At 42.4% G+C, this 16811-nt stretch overlaps 1 pseudogene across 1 annotated transcript; it reads left to right on the forward strand.

Moving 5' to 3' along the window:
• Positions 1-8572: 8572 nt before the first annotated feature.
• Positions 8573-15915, forward strand: LOC310697574 (vomeronasal type-2 receptor 26-like; annotated as a pseudogene). The gene is made up of 6 exons (XR_014530137.1): positions 8573-9008; positions 10579-10870; positions 11163-11972; positions 12689-12916; positions 14229-14355; positions 14628-15915. The product of XR_014530137.1 is annotated as a vomeronasal type-2 receptor 26-like (transcript).
• The last annotated feature ends 896 nt before the right edge of the window (positions 15916-16811 follow it).

Consider the following 16811-nt stretch of genomic DNA (forward strand, 5'->3'; position numbering starts at 1 on the left):
AAGATTTTTAACCAGTCTCTGGCCCAAGCCACTGTTCCACCCTGTCTGAAATCCGCTACCATTATACCCCTGCCAAAAACATCAAAGATAGACAGTCTGAATGATTTTCGCCCTGTGGCGCTGACACCCATTATAATGAAATGTTTCGAAAAACTGGTGAGGGACCGCATCTTATCTTGTCTGCCAGTGGGACTTGACCCTTACCAGTTTGCGTACAAGGCAAAGAGATCCACAGCTGTGGCAATGGCTTTACATGCTGTCCTGACTCATTTGGAGAAGCAAGGGAACTATGCGAGACTGTTATTTGTAGCCTTTAGTTCTGCATTTAATACTATTCTTCCACATAGATTGGTGCCCAAATTATTAGACCTGGGACTTCCACCATGTTTGTGCAGGTGGATATTAGACTTTCTATCAAACCGTTCCCAAAGGGTCAGGTTGGGTTCCCACGTCTCTGCAGATCTCATCACGAATACGGGGACGCCGCAGGGGTACGTGTTGAGCCCGCTTTTATATACGCTCTATACAGCTGACTGTGCCCCCAAATACCCCAGTAATAAGATCATTAAGTTTGCAGATGATACAACGGTGGTTGGTTTAATTACTGCTGGAGAGGGGGAGGCGGCCTATAGGAAGGATGTTGAGCAGTTGGGGGAGTGGTGCAGGAAAAACAACTTACTCCTTAACTTAAAGAAAACAAAAGAGATCATTGTGGACTTTAGGAAACGTAAATTGAATATTCAGCCACTTATTATTGAGGGGAAGTGCGTGGAACAGGTTTCGGTGTTTCGATTTCTGGGAATGGAGTTGAGAGACGACCTAACCTGGGGAGAGAACAGCAAAGACCTGGTGAAGAGAGCACAGCAGATGTTATATTTTCTGAGAATTCTCCGGAAAAACAATCTCTCAAAGGAACTGTTGATGGCATTTTACCATTGCACTGTGGAGAGCGTACTAACTTATGGTCTGTGCGTGTGGTTTGGGAGCTGCACAGCCAGGGGAAAAACAATGCTATCCAGGGTTGTAAAGACTGCGGAGAGAATAATTGGGTGCACTCTTCCCACCTTAGATGGGAAGCGGCAGAGATAGCACATGACAGTACGCGGCAGAGATAGCACATGACAGTACGCACCCCGGAAATGATCTCTTTCAGCTTCTCCCTTCTGGAAGAAGGTATAGGGTTACAAAGGCCAGGACTAGCCGTCTGGGAAACAGTTTCTATGCTAATGCAATTCTGGCTCTAAACGCAGCATAAGGGGTCTCTGTAGTATAGTGTATTTTAAAATGGGGTTTTAGAGTTTTTAGGGGGTTTTGAATGTTTTATGTAGTTTTGTAATAGTTTTATGGAGTTTTTATGTAGTTTTATGTACATAAAACATACTTCCCTCTGTACATAACAGAGGGAAGCTCTCTGGGGTTGGTGGAGGGGAGAAATGTTGCTCTGAGCCTTAGACTCTCCCTTCCCCTTTGACATGTTCTGCGGAAGGGGAGCTTCTGTTGCACATGGAACCAACTTGCTCCCCGTCTTTGAGCAGAAACTTCTCTACTCATAAACAAATTGTCTGTACAGAAGCCAGGCTAGCATTCTAGCAGCTTTGTTATTCTTTATATATTTATTTATTAATATTTATTTACTTTCTTACTTAATTATTTAATCTTTCATAAATTCCATGCACTATTTTGGCCAATCACCCCTAGAGCGCTTTACGTCAAGATAAGTCAGGATGATCATAACAAAGTTTACAGTCTTACTTTAGAACATTCCAAAAGTTAAAATAATAAAACAGAATCAAATTACCTCATCTTCCTAAGAATCTGGGTGGATGCTTTCTTTATTACATTAAAAAAAGTTTAAAAATTATTAAGTCTCCACAGATATTCCAATCACTTGTCTTCGTATACAGTTTAAAAAAACAAACAAAACCCCCCACATAATTTCTTCTTGACTCTCCACCCTCCCTTCTCTATGTTTGTTTTTGTTACTTCTTTTTATCAGATGTTTTAAAAAACATGTTTTTATTATCAAAGCCCCAATGTCGTATTTCAGTAATCCGCTGCTTCTATTTCAAATCCTGCCTTTGACTTCATGTATGGGTGATAGTTTAACAAATAAGATATCAATGGTCTCCATTCTTCCTGAAAAGATTCATCCTCATGTCCTCTTAGTTTAGCAGCTAATTTCACCATTTCAGCATATTCCCCCAGTTTCATAAGCCAGTCCTCCCTCTCTCCACTTCTGTGCATATAAAGTTCTAGCTGCTGTGGTTCCATACATAAATAACCCAGTCAGCTTTCTCGGGACCTTTAATTATTAAATTTATATAGAAGCCTTCATTGGATTGCTACAGGTTGAACTGCTATAAGAATAAGTGTTTAGTAAACTTTCTGCTAGTCTGGAGAGATGAAAGTCTAAGTAGGATGCAATCTTAGCTAATGAATATAAATGCTTCATCAGTGGCTGTTCTGTCAATTATTTTCACTTCCCATCTGATCTTGGTTTTGCTCTATAAATGGGGGCCTCAATGGGAGGAACCTGAGTCGGAGGAGGAGGACCTGAATGGGAGGAACCTGAGTAGGAGGAGGAGGACCTGAATGGGAGGAACCTGAGTTGGCGGAGGAGGACCTGAATGGGAGGAACCTGAGTTGGCGGAGGAGGACCTGAATGGGAGGAACCTGAGTTGGCGGAGGAGGACCTGAATGGGAGGAACCTGAGTTGGAGGAGGAGGCCTCTCGCTCTTCCTTCCTGACTGAGCATAAGATGCCTCCTCTTAAAAGGTTTGGCAGGCAGGGAATACAACTATTTGGCATGGTCTCATTTCTCCCCCTCCAATGCTGAAATTGTTGCTTGCTCGCTCTTCATCTGGTGATCCACTCAACATCAGTGCACAAGGTGTCAGATCCAGGCAATGGAATCTGAAATGTGATTTTCCCAAATTTCAGAATTCGAATAATCTCTCAACCACAAATGAAGACCAATTTAATACGAATTGGTTCCCTTCCCTCTGTTATGAGGGATGACAGGAGAGGTTAGGAGATTATTGAAGGCCAGAAATTCTGCTTTTAGAACTGGGAGGACCGGGTATTGTATGGCATAGAAAGCGCGAACTTGAAGAGGGGTATCAGGAAAGCAAAAGCGGAGTACAGAGGAAAAATTGAGGACCGTCTGAGAAATCATGATACTAGACAAATGTGGCAGGGAGTCCAACATCTGACTGGTTATAAATCAAGGAATTCATCAGTGGTAGAGAGTACGGCTTCCTTGGTGGGAGAGCTGAATACCTTCTTTGCCCGATTTGAGGTGACACCAACAGTGACTCCAACACGGATGCCAGAGCTATTGGCATCACTACCTACAGGAAATGCTGCCAGGGTGGAAGAGGGAGAAGTGAGGCAAATATTAAAGGAGGTAAACACAAGGAAGGCTATGGGCCCAGATGGGGTGGCTGGCAGGGTGCTAAGAGATTGTTCGGACCAACTGTCAGGAACCTTTACGAAGATTTTTAACCAGTCTCTGGCCCAAGCCACTGTTCCACCCTGTCTGAAATCCGCTACCATTATACCCCTGCCAAAAACATCAAAGATAGACAGTCTGAATGATTTTCGCCCTGTGGCGCTGACACCCATTATAATGAAATGTTTCGAAAAACTGGTGAGGGACCGCATCTTATCTTGTCTGCCAGTGGGACTTGACCCTTACCAGTTTGCGTACAAGGCAAAGAGATCCACAGCTGTGGCAATGGCTTTACATGCTGTCCTGACTCATTTGGAGAAGCAAGGGAACTATGCGAGACTGTTATTTGTAGCCTTTAGTTCTGCATTTAATACTATTCTTCCACATAGATTGGTGCCCAAATTATTAGACCTGGGACTTCCACCATGTTTGTGCAGGTGGATATTAGACTTTCTATCAAACCGTTCCCAAAGGGTCAGGTTGGGTTCCCACGTCTCTGCAGATCTCATCACGAATACGGGGACGCCGCAGGGGTACGTGTTGAGCCCGCTTTTATATACGCTCTATACAGCTGACTGTGCCCCCAAATACCCCAGTAATAAGATCATTAAGTTTGCAGATGATACAACGGTGGTTGGTTTAATTACTGCTGGAGAGGGGGAGGCGGCCTATAGGAAGGATGTTGAGCAGTTGGGGGAGTGGTGCAGGAAAAACAACTTACTCCTTAACTTAAAGAAAACAAAAGAGATCATTGTGGACTTTAGGAAACGTAAATTGAATATTCAGCCACTTATTATTGAGGGGAAGTGCGTGGAACAGGTTTCGGTGTTTCGATTTCTGGGAATGGAGTTGAGAGACGACCTAACCTGGGGAGAGAACAGCAAAGACCTGGTGAAGAGAGCACAGCAGATGTTATATTTTCTGAGAATTCTCCGGAAAAACAATCTCTCAAAGGAACTGTTGATGGCATTTTACCATTGCACTGTGGAGAGCGTACTAACTTATGGTCTGTGCGTGTGGTTTGGGAGCTGCACAGCCAGGGGAAAAACAATGCTATCCAGGGTTGTAAAGACTGCGGAGAGAATAATTGGGTGCACTCTTCCCACCTTAGATGGGAAGCGGCAGAGATAGCACATGACAGTACGCGGCAGAGATAGCACATGACAGTACGCACCCCGGAAATGATCTCTTTCAGCTTCTCCCTTCTGGAAGAAGGTATAGGGTTACAAAGGCCAGGACTAGCCGTCTGGGAAACAGTTTCTATGCTAATGCAATTCTGGCTCTAAACGCAGCATAAGGGGTCTCTGTAGTATAGTGTATTTTAAAATGGGGTTTTAGAGTTTTTAGGGGGTTTTGAATGTTTTATGTAGTTTTGTAATAGTTTTATGGAGTTTTTATGTAGTTTTATGTAGTTTTGTGGTAGTTTTATATAGTTTTATGTAGTTTTTCAATTTCATTGTTCCGCAAGGGACAATGACAATAAAGATATCGTAATCGTAACCGTTAAGAGGCATGCAAGGTTTCTTCTTACCGCTGATTTATTTGGTACCATTGGTCCATGCTTACTCCTGACAGGTCTCTCCAGTGTCTGGTTATGGTGTTTCTGGGTGCTGAAAGTAGGCTGGTTATGAGTTCTTTGTGGTGTAAATTTCTAAAATAAATTACTTTCCATCCTTCTACATGTATGAAAACCCAATAGTTCACTTTTACTAGGTGTTTTCCCTTTTCTTCTTATCTACGTAGTCCATTCAGTTAAAGATTCTGTCCAGAATTCTTAAATTCTCAGTATGGCTCAGAAATAGATGGTGTCTTCTCTGAGCACCTCTGGGCTCTATGCTTTCTTTGAGCACCCCAAATCCCCCTCCTATCTCAGCTGCTGTGGAAAGAAGGAGTGGTGGTTGCAGCTGTTATTGATGGTCAAGACACCATTGGTCAACCTGATATGGTCATTTTTCAGCGGTGGTTTAAGGAAAAACATAATAAGGATCTCCTCGCCTTCTCCCTCTGTGATTTCCCCTACCTTGTTGAATTTCTTGGGCCACTCAATGGCTTCTGGGTTAATGGTGAACTTTATGCCAGCAGATGCCCCTCTCCTTATATTCCCAATTTTCACAAGGACACGAGACTTATTGGGAGACATCACCCAGTTTCCAATATCGAAGTCCGTTGGCAGCTCCCAGTTCTCATCCAAGCACAGCCTGCCCCTGGAAGTATTCAGACACCGGATTTCTCATAAGAAAGGGTGAAGCTGGAATGACAGGGAAAAGCACCAGCATTAAGAAACCATGAAGCTAAGATGTCCTACTCACTTTGTCCTCTTGTGATTTGGGGCCTGCGTGTATCTCATGTAGACTAGAATTCCTATTCAGGCTTTTTTGTAATACATTGAAGCATTTATTTAGAGTACATATAAAATAACAAGGAGCTTTACAGATTAAGTTTAATACAAAAGACAAGTTAATACATTCTTAAAATCCACAAAAGCCATAGATACTCAAAATGTCCTAAAAGTCAGTGTTCATGAATGTGCTTGCGAACAATCACACTGAAACTAGCAGAGAGAGCACAATTTCCGCAGGAGTCCCCTTTAGCTCTAGTGAAGTTTATCCCACAACACAGGGGTCATTGCAGAGAAGGCCTTCACAGACCCTGCAATCCTCACCTGAGGCCCTTTTTTGAGTGGCACCTCTATGAAAGATCTGGAGGGTGGCAGATAGAGAATTCACCTTTTTTTCAGAACCAAAGCCATCTGTTGGACGAAGTGACTCATTATGGATATCCAATGAATTATCATTAAGAACAACAACAAAAAGTAGAGATATGACCAAGGACACTTTCGGATCATAACCAATTACTACTTGAATTAAAAGATGAAAAAACACATCATTCAGGTGGAGATGAAACGATGGACTTCTTGCTAACCAAACAATTTTACTTAAAGCTGAAAAAGCTTTGAAAGATTATTTTGAGTTCAACTTAAATCAAGGAATGGATCTGAAGGTTGTCTGGGGCTCAAGTAAGGCAGTAATGTGGGCTTTTTCATTCAAGAAAATGCTTTCTAAAAGAAGATGAGAGAACAAAAAAATCCCAGACCTGCTGGAAGAGCTGATTGAAAATGAAAATATTTGATGCTGTTAAATCAAGAAACTGAATGGAAGATTAAAATGTTATGGCAGAATTTTTTTGAATTTGCCAACCAGCCAGGCAAACTGCTGGCATGGCAGCTAAAGAAGAAGCAGGCCATGAACTTAATAAAAAAACTAAATATAGAAGGAAAAATAACCCAAAAGATATAAGAAAGCAATATGTAAGGTATTATTAAGAACTGTATCAAGTCAGTAAAGAGAACAAAAATAATATTGAAGAATATTTAATTCTACCTCCCAAAATTTGTAAAAGAGAAACTCAATTCATTAAATGCATCTAGCACCATGATGGAGCTACAACAGGCAATTATTCAAAATGGGAAAAACTCCAGGGCCAGATGGGCTATCAGCAAAGTACTAAAGAAACTACAAGATTATCTGGCACAACCACTAAAAGATGTAATGAACGAAATATTAAATATAGGGAAAGTGCCAGATGCTTGGAAAGATGCTTACATTATAGGGATTCTGAAACAAAATACGTATCTATTATCAGTCAAAAAATTTAGGCCCATCTCTCTATTAAATAATGGCTATAAACTGTTTGCAGACATATTGGCAAACCACATTAATTCCACAGAGGAATTAACGCAATTTATTCTGATAGTAAATAATGTAATAACAGAAAAATGCAAAATAATGAAAGGGACAAGACAGGGATGTCCCCTGTCACCATTATTGTTGATTTTAGTTTTAGAGACCCTGGCCAGAAGTATAAGATCAGATGAAGAAATAAAAGGAAAAACAGTAGATTACAAAGCATATAACCTTAAGGCATTTATACACCGCCCATCTGGTATAACCTTGTGGTAACTGTAGAAGACCCTGTGGCTAGCAGGGTCTTGGAACAGATTCTAAAGTTTGGAGAAGTAGCAGGCTTTAAACTAAATAAAAGTAAAAACAGCTAAGAATATAAATATTTTTAAGGATAACTATAGAAGAGCTAGGAGAGAAATAAAGAAAAACTTAGAAGTGTGTGGAAGAATGAATTTAGTGCAATTGGGAAGGGTATCATTAACTAAAATGAATGTATTGGCAAGAATGCTATTTCAAACAATACCCTTGATCAGCAATCCAGGACACTTCAAAGAATGGCAGAAAGATATTACAAAATTTATCTGGCAGGGGAAGAAGCCAAGAATAAAATATAATTTGCTGATAGATTCTAAAGACAAAAGCAGATTCTCCCTACCAGATTTAAGACTATATTATGAGGCAACCTGTTTATGCTGGCTAAGGGAAGGGATGTTATTTTTTAAAAACCCTGATGTTTTAGAAGGTCATGACAATAGATATGGTTGGCATGCATGTTGGTGGTATGAGAAGGTTAAAGTACATAGAGCTTTCTTAAATCATGTTGTAATAGTCCTGCAGCGGGATCCCACCATGGACTCTCCTTCCTTGGAGGTTTTTAAGCAGAGGTTGGATGGCCATCTCTAATGGATGCTTTAGTTGAGATTCCTGCATTGGACAGAGTTCCCCCAGGAAAAAAAGCCCGCGGTATAAATAGTAAAATGATTATTATGGAAAGGGATGTTCCTATTTTCATTGGAGAAATGTTGGGGAGTAGGCTACTATTACTAAGACTAACAATGATATTTTACAGGTCTCTCCACAGTCGAAATCAGCATCTGCGTGGATTGCAGTTTTCAAAAAGGGGAAGGAAATACCTGCCATGGTCAGATCCAGCTCCTTCTTTGGTCTTTGTGAGTAAAGTTCAGGCCAAACTTCCTACTCTCCCAAACACACCCCTTGACTTCTGTCCAACATGTTTTTCTCCAGCTCTGCACCTGCTACTTGAGCCATTCAAGACTCCAGAGAGTTATTGTGCTGAAACTTATTCCACTTGGAATAATCAAAATTATAGTCATCTCATCTTCTAAAAGCTCAGGAGATGTTTCTGGAGATTACATCAGCCTCAGAAAGTAGCATGACAATATTAACTGCGCTGTGTCAGGGAAAGAAAAAGTTGGTGCAGAGAAAATTTCCTGTGTTGGAGACAGACTGAGTCAAGATGCAGAGCTGGCGAAAGAGGGGTGTGCCTGCCTTGCGCTTCCTAGCTCCAAAGGTAGAGTTGAAAACCACCCAGATTGGGAAAGCCCACCCAGTCTGGCCTTGCAAGAGTCTTTGGGTTCTTCTGCTTTGCCTCCTTGGCAGGTAAGAGGAGGAGGAGGCAGAGCCAGAATGAGATCCCTGCTTCTTCTGTTGTAGCTTTTGCTGCTCATGATGCCCTTTGGAGTCTGCGGGAACCACAAGGCGAAATGCCCCTTGAATCTGGTCAGGGATCAAACGGATGCTCGCAATTACTACCGGCCTGGACACTTTCTCATCAGTGGGATCATCTCTCCAAAACGTTTATATGAAGAAACTCCATACAACTTTTCTCAGACACCCTTCACCAGCACTAAAGTGTATGTACTTCACAGTTTCATGGTCCTCCAGTCCTTCTAGTGGTTCCTATTTATCAAGGAAATAGCCCCTTTCTCAGGGCTGGGGAGCCAAGGGCTGATGTTGCTGTTCTACCCTGCCCTTAACCATTGGGCTTGCTGGTTGGGGGTGATGGGAGCTGGGGGGGGGGGTCCTAGTAAAAGATTCTACACAACCATCTCCTATTTCCATGTGCTCTGGGTCTTCCTTAGGAAAACACTTTCCTACCTTTGATTCTGTGTTGCTTTTAGTAGAATGCAAGGATGCCAATGAATCTGGTCAGGGGTCAAAAGGATGCACTGAATTTCCCCACCTGCAGGATGCCATGAAACTCAGGCAATTTCCAAGGCTCAAAGGTTTCATTCAATATTATTCCATTTCGACAATTTAGAAACTGTCGTTAAGGAATGTTACAGTTTTACAAATGGAATTTTAAGATCCTCTAGGTGACCTTTGGTGGCTGAAGAGCAGGAAAGATGTGCTTTAATTGAAATGATGAAAAAAAAAAATGAATCAGCATACTTCCTTGTTCACGGAGTCAGGTCTCTATAATGTGAAAACAAATTATTCCTTTTTTCACATACACAACTGGTCTCATTTCTAAGTAGTGAGATGTTTGATATTTCTTCACTTGGAATCCTAGGTACCTGTTTCCTATCCCAGAGGGAGGCATGAAACTCAAGCAATTTCCAAGATGCCAAAATTATTTTATGTTTATTCTATTTGGATCATTTGTGAACAGCCTTAGCACAGTTCTCTTGACACAATACCACAGGAGACCTACAGCCCACCATGGGCTACATTAAAGGTTTCCTCCTCCAATCTCAGCACTTTTTCCTTTCTGTTACTGCTTTTTTTAAAAAAAAAAATAGAAGCGTTTTAAGAAACTCTTGAAAATGGGTGTATTTTTATGGGTGAAAGCAGGAACGATATGCTTCAAATAAAATGGTTATATAAAATAACCAGGGGGTGTCCTCACTGGTGAAGTCACTGATCCAAACATGGGCAAAATTATAATTTTACCACACACTCAAACCTGAAAGCCATCAGGCCTCATTTGTAACTAAAAGGGGACTGAGGTATTTGGTGCTTCTCCTCCTTCAATCAAATTGTCTCTTATCTACCTATAGTCTAGCCCCTTGGAAGAAGTCAAAGACCAATGCAGGAAAATCAAGGCTTTGCAGCAACTTCCCAGTATATCACACATTTTGAAGGGCGTCTTTATTTTTTACTCGTAGAATCACAGTAGAAAAGAATCATAGAGTTGTAGAGATGGAAGGAACCCAGATGAATCTCATCTGAAGCATCCATGACACATGGTCACCTTCGGAGGGAGTCTGTTCCACTGCTGAACAGCTCTGTGTGCTGTTTGCATCAAAGCTCCGGTCATGGAGCAGAGGTCTCCAAAATTTTGTTCTATGCTAGACAGGAAAAGGTTTGATATTAATGTAAAAGGATAAATATATACTAATATTTGTGACTCATATAATATTCCCTCCCTCCCAATCATATGAATAGCAGTTTCACTCTTTTTAAAGGCTTCATTTATTGCAGGGAGGCAACTAGGTTCTACTGGCACATGTTGTCTTTTCTGCTCACCATCCAAGAGATCAACCAGGATCTCAGGCTCTTACCCAACATCACCCTGGGCTACAACATCTATGAGAACTATTTCGATGCAAGGATGACTTCGGACGCCATGCTAGAGCTGCTTGCAGGCAGTGGATGCAATATTCCCAATTATCACTGTGGAGAACAGAATCACCTGCTGGCTGTTCTTGAAAGAGGCAATACTGTCATCTCAAGAGTGATTTCAGCCTTGTCAGGCATCTACAAAACCCCACAGGTAAGTAGTGGGAGAGCATGGAGGGAAAGAGAATTTCAACTGCGTAAAATTCTACTTTCTTTCTGGAGAGGTCAAGTGGGGATATTTTTAAAAATGGGAAAATCCTGAGCTATGGATCCTACATTCCTTTTTCAAAACTGAGCCTTCACCAACTTGTCACCTCCAGATGTTTCAGACTAAAACTCCCATCAGCCTCAGCCAGCAGAGATTTAGATATCAGTCATTTCAGATAATTAAATATCTGTTATGCTGAAAGTAAAATAAATTGCTGATCTTTTGCTTTCCTTCCTAGATCAGTTATAGCTTCACTGCCCAGGTTCTCGAAGGTAAAACCTGGTTCCCTTTTGTCTACCGGATGACTCCCAAAGAGGAAAGTCAGTACCAGGGGATTGTTGAATTGCTCCTGCATTTTGGATGGACGTGGATTGGCCTCTTCACTCCAGACAATGACAGTGGAGAAAGATTTGAGAGCGCTGTGATACCTCTGATGCTCAGCAAAGGGATCTGCATTGCTTTATCAAAAAGAGTACCAGAAAAAGATCTAAATCAATTTATCATGCCTGGGGAACCTTTTTCCCTATGGAGACAAGTTGGGGTATTTGTTTCCTATATAATCAATGCACTGGATATCGTACCACTCATGGTAATACACAAACTATATGTGAAGGAAATAGGGGCGAAAGTTTGGATCACAACAGCTTCGCTAGAAATCAGAATTGGCTTTTACTTCCCTCCAAATATATTCCAGCACCTCCATGGTTCTCTGTTCTTTGCAATTCAGACTGGAATAAGGAGCAGCAAAGGTGACAAATATAAATTGCAGACCAATCTTGGGGATTATTTCAATCAAGCATTTCAGTGTTCATATTCAAAGCATCTCTTGGCCGTGAAAGGCAGGATAAGATGCAGAGAGGAGGAGAAACTGCAGCCATTGCTCCAAGGGGATCATGAGAGAGTCCTGTCTTATGACAGCTATGGCACTTACATCAATGTTCAGGCTGTGGCTCAGGCCTTGCATGCTTCGCTTTCATCGAGATCCCAGAGGAGGCTGATGGTGGAGGAAGGAGAGCAATGGGGACCCCAAAGGCTACAGCCGTGGCAGGTATTTCCTTCCCCTTTTTGCAACCTGCAGTCCACACAGATGCTGATCTTGACTGGGGATAGATCTGTAAAGTATCATAGTTACTATTAGTATTAGTAATAGTAACATACCACCCAACATTTCTCTGATGAAAATAGAACCATCCCATTCCATAACAATAATTTTACTTTTTAGAGCCAGGGCTTTTTTTGAGGGAGCAACTCGTTGGAACTCAGTTTTGGCCCCTCTCAGGTGGGTGCCATTGCCATTCTCAGAGGGAGGTGTTCATGGTGAGTTCCGGCACCTTCTTTTCTAGAAATATAGCACTGTTTATACCCCACACATCTTTTTGGGTTGCCTCAACACTCTGGGCAGCTCCCAACATAAACAAATTCATATTCAAATTAAAAAAAATTAAGAATTCCCAATATAGGCTTGGACACCTTGTAGGTTGGATAACTCCACATCTGCCAACATTTATCCAATGAAAATAGGGACATTCTAAGGAAAAGTGGGAAATTCTGGGATCACATGAAAAACTGTCTCTAATTCAGGGACATCCCTGGAAAATTGGGGCACTTGCAGGGTCTGTAGTAATACAAATAGCTGAATAGGCATTCCAGTCTACATGAGATACACGCAGGCCCCAAATCATAAGAGGCTGAAGTGAGTAGGACTGAGATATCCATCTTGGCTTCAAGGTTTCTTAATGCTGGTGCTTTCCCTTGTCAATCCAGCTTCACCCTTTCTTAAGAGAAATCCGGTGTCTGAATACTTCCAGGGGCAGGCTGGGCTTGGATGAGAACTGGAAGCTGCCAGCGGAATTCGATATTGTGAACTGGGTGATGTCTCCCAATACATCTGGTGAACTTGGGAAAATTGGGAATATAAGGAGAGAGACATCTGCTGGCATAAAGTTCACCATTAACCCAGAAGCCATTGAGTGGCCCAAGGAATTCAACAAGGTAGGGGGAATCATAGAGGGAGAAGGCTAGGAGATTCTTCTTATGTTTTTCCTTAAACCACCACTGAAAAATGACCATATAAGGTTGACCAATGGTGTCTTGACCATCAATAACAGCTGCAACCACCACTCCTTCTTTCCACAGCAGCTGAGATAGGAGGGGAATTTGGGGTGCTCAGAGAAAGGAGAGAGCCCAGAGGTCCTCAGAGAAGACACCAGAATCTTCAACAGAAATACTACGTAGATAAGAAGAAAAGGGAAAGCCCCTAGTAAAAGTGAACTATTGGGCTTTCATACATGCAGAAGGATGGAAAGGAATTTATTTTAGAAATGATAATTACTGATTTATTGTGGATTTGTGTAGTCAGTTCACTTCTAGATGTTGCAAATGTTAAACTATTGTATCTGCAGGAATTGAGAAGTGCACAACTGTTGTTGAAGGATGAGAAGTTAAAAAAAACAAACCCTAATGTAAATATAAGGTTAATGTTAAGGAATGGCATATGTACTAGAAATAACTTAAGAAATTCATCAGCGATAAGAGGAAACCTTGCATGCCTCAAGAACAGAGTGAGGGAAACCAATACTTGGAAAAGTCATATTAAATTTGTCTTAATTTGTGATTGAGAGATTATCCTAAACTTTGGGGAAATCACATTTCAGACTCCATTGCCATTTTCTTTGAAGATTTATTAAGCAGGGAAGCAGGTAAATGGAGAAGAGGAAAGAGAGTTCTGTGGCGCAAACCTCAGTTGTCCTGAACGAATTATGAAGAACAAGATATTATGGTCACCACAATGGCCAGTGGGGGGTTGAAAGGACCCTGATGAGGGGTCAAAGGCTGCATTCCAGAGATCCATTTGAATTCACTCTATGTGTGAATTAAGGTAAAGGTAACGGGACCCCTGACCATTAGGTCCAGTCGTGGCCTACTCTGGGGTTGCGGTGCTCATCTCGCTTTATTGGCTGAGGGAACCTGCGTACAGCTTCTGGGTCATGTGGGCAGCAGGACTAAGCCGCTTCTGGCGAACCAGAACAGCGCACGGAAATGCCGTTTACCTTCCAGCTGGAATGGTACCTATGTATCTACTTGCACTTTGACTTGCTTTCGAACTGCTAGGTAGGCAGGAGCAGGGACTGAGCAATGGCAGCTCAGCCCGTCACGGGGATTTGAACCGCCGACCTTCTGATTGGAGAGTCCTAGGCTCTGTGGTTTAACCCACAGCGCCACCCGCATCCCTATGACTGAATTACATACCCACAAATATTCCTAACTGTTCCTCTTTCTTGCACCTTCTTGTCTTTCTGGTTAGGCCGTGCCTCGTTCCAGGTGTACAGAAAGATGTCGACCTGGATATGCCAAGGTGGTTCTAGAAGGAAAACCCATTTGCTGCTACGCTTGTGCTCGGTGTGCGGAAGGGACCTTCTCCGCCCAGGAAGGTGGGTGACTCCAAGGGGGAAGGAATTCCTGGAGAGAGTAAACACAGGGCAGAAATTCAGTCTCACACACTTTTTGTGAGAATTCTGCAGACATTGTGGAATGTGGCTCCTTCCTCAACTCCTTTAGGATTAATCACCTTCATTACATCCTGGAAGAGAGTTGAAAGGAATGATCACAAGGAAGAAATCTCTAGGATTTCTTCAAAACGTAATAGAGCACAGATCATTAGGGATGTAAGTGATGCTGCAGCCACTCTTTTTCTCTTCCCCAGATGCAGAACATTGCACCAAATGCCCAGAAGATCACCATTCAAACAAGGACAGAGATCAATGTGTCCCCAAGATTACCACCTTCCTGACTTATGGAGAATATTTGGGAATGGTTTTAGCTTCCATTGCCCTCTTCTTGTCCTTAACAGCAGGCATTGTGATGGCAATCTTCATTAAATACAAGGAAACTCCCATAGTCAAAGCCAACAACCGGGACCTCTCCTACATCCTCCTCGTCTCCCTCCTGCTTTCCTTTCTGTCCTCTTTCCTCTTCATCGGGCGCCCAAGGAAAGAGACCTGCCTTCTCCGACAAACGGCCTTCAGCATCATCTTCTCAGTTGCTGTTTCTTCTGTCTTGGCAAAGACCATCACGGTGGTGCTGGCCTTCCTGGCCACAAAGCCCGGGAACAGGGTGAGGAGATGGCTGGGCAAGAGTCTGGCCAACTCCATTGTCATCTCCTCTTCTGGGGGGCAAGTTCTCATCTGCACCATCTGGCTGGGCTCTTCTCCCCCATTCCCAGAGTCCGACATGCACGCCCAGGTGGAAGAGATCATCCTGCAATGCAACGAAGGGTCTGTGGCCATGTTCTACGTTGCCCTCAGCTACCTGGGCTTCTTGGCTGCCACCTGCTTCACGGTGGCTTTCCTAGCCAGGAAGCTGCCCGGCTCCTTCAACGAAGCCAAGCTGATCACCTTCAGCATGCTGGTCTTCTGCAGTGTTTGGGTGTCTTTTGTGCCCACCTACCTGAGCACCAAGGGCAAGTACATGGTGGCCGTGCAGATCTTCTCTATGTTGGCCTCCAGCGCTGGGCTTCTGGGCTGCATCTTCCTTCCCAAGTGCTACATTATTGTGCTGAGGCCTGATCTGAACACAAAGGAGCACCTGACAACAAGGAATTAAGGGGCATCTGATTCTTAAAATAGTCCATGTTCATGATGTCCAGAAGTGCCTAAAGGAAACACAGCTACTCATCCATGCTGTTTATTCTCCATCTCTGAAAGAGAATGTGTTCATTCTTAGCCTGGGTTTTAGGAAGTCCTGTTCACATGAACAGTAAGATGGGAGGAAATGTTTTGCTACCTTGCTTTGCCAAGGACTACAGTGAGTCCTGGTCTACTGCCCTTAGTTTGTAAACTATGATCTTTTAATAATTTTGTGTTTGGGGAACTTATATTTATCTCACAACAAGATAGGCTGGAGGGAGAGAAGAGTTAGGTTTCTGAGTCTGTTTGCTTTGTCATGACTGCCTATTAACCATATCAATTCTAATATTCCCCAATACTGTTTGGTTATGCCAGTTCAAATTTCTATGCTCCATTCCCCGCATTTATGCGCTATCATTCATAAGCTCACTTCACACCATTTCGTTCTCCTATGCTTTGTATATCAATAAACTGAGAAATTCATTAAAGACATCTTCCGTAGTCTGTTGGTTTAATTTCTGTATTGTGTAAGCTCTGCTCCCTGTTCCAAAGAATAGCAGCTGACCTTAGCCAAGCCTTGACTGGGATCCAATGAATTTTATTGCACTGGCCAGGGTTAGGGGCGGGCAAGAGGGAAGAGAGTGGAGAGGGAAGTCCGGCGCCAATCTGGACAAGTCATTGTGAAAGGAGGTGGGGAGAGTAGAGCTGGGGAAAGCAATGGGTCACAAAAGGCAGCAGTGGAAAGCGGGGAGAGCTGGGGCGAGGTATATTATATTATATTATATTATATTATATTATATTATATTATATTATATTATATTATATTATATATTATATTATATTATATTATATTATATTATATTATATTATATTATATTATATTATATTATATTATATTATATTATATTATATTATATTATATTATATTATATTATATTATATTATATTATATTATATTATATTATTATTACATTGGGACACGGGTGGTGCTGTGGGTCAAACCACAGAACCTAGGGCTTGCCGATCAGAAGATCGGCAGTTTGAATCCCCGCGACGGGGTGAGCTCCTGTTGTTTGGTCCCAGCTCCTACCAACCTAGCAGTTCGAAAGCAAGTCAAAGTGCAAGTAGATAAATAGGTACCACTCCGGCGGGAAGGTAAACGGCATTTCCGTGTACTGCTCTGGTTTGCCAGAATGAGCATGCTGGCCACATGACCCAGAAGCTGTACGCCGGCTCCCTCGGCCAGTAAAGCAAGATGAGCG

This window comes from Podarcis liolepis (assembly GCF_965112155.1).
Source record: "Podarcis liolepis genome assembly, chromosome: 18".
In the NCBI taxonomy this organism is placed as follows: Eukaryota; Metazoa; Chordata; class Lepidosauria; order Squamata; family Lacertidae; genus Podarcis; species Podarcis liolepis.